The sequence below is a fragment of the Pteropus alecto genome, unplaced genomic scaffold, assembly GCF_000325575.1.
Source record: "Pteropus alecto unplaced genomic scaffold, ASM32557v1 scaffold121, whole genome shotgun sequence".
Lineage (NCBI taxonomy): Eukaryota > Metazoa > Chordata > Mammalia > Chiroptera > Pteropodidae > Pteropus > Pteropus alecto.
In genome coordinates, this window is record NW_006434369.1 from 10687972 (window position 1) to 10688593 (window position 622).

A 622-nucleotide genomic window follows, 5' to 3' on the forward strand; every position below is an offset into this window, starting at 1 on the left:
CCTGATAGTTCCAAAATGCCTTTAATAGTTGGGTTTTAAAAAATATTTTCAGGATTTAATTAAGGATCAAATGTTACATTTCTCTGTCTTTTAATCTAGAATAGTCTCTCGGATTTTTTTTTCATGGCATTAAAATATTTCAAAGAGTTCAGGATACTTTGTCTCACATTCTGGATTTGTCGGATGGTTTCTACATGATTTAATTTTTTCTCTTTGTTAAGAATACTGCATAGATAATGTGAAGTATGTCTTGTTGCATCACATCAGAAGGTACATAATATTAGGTTTTCCTACTATTGGTGAGTCTAAGCTTGATCACCTGATTAAAGTTAGTACTCAGGTTCTTTTCATATTAATGAAATATCTGTTTCCTTGCCCTCTCTTTCTTCTATTTTCAGATATTCCACAGACACAAATGACTGTTTACGTGACAAATGAGCATTTATCTTTTTACCTTCCTGGCATCTGACCTTTCGGGTTTTTCCTGCTCTTGGGCCTAAAGTATATTCCTCCAGACCCAGGGGCAAAAATGATTACATCCTGTAAAGTTCCCTTTACCTCTTGGACTATTTGCTGCAGGTGTTACGCCAACATCCTGACGTTGCCTGACTGTTGTAACTGG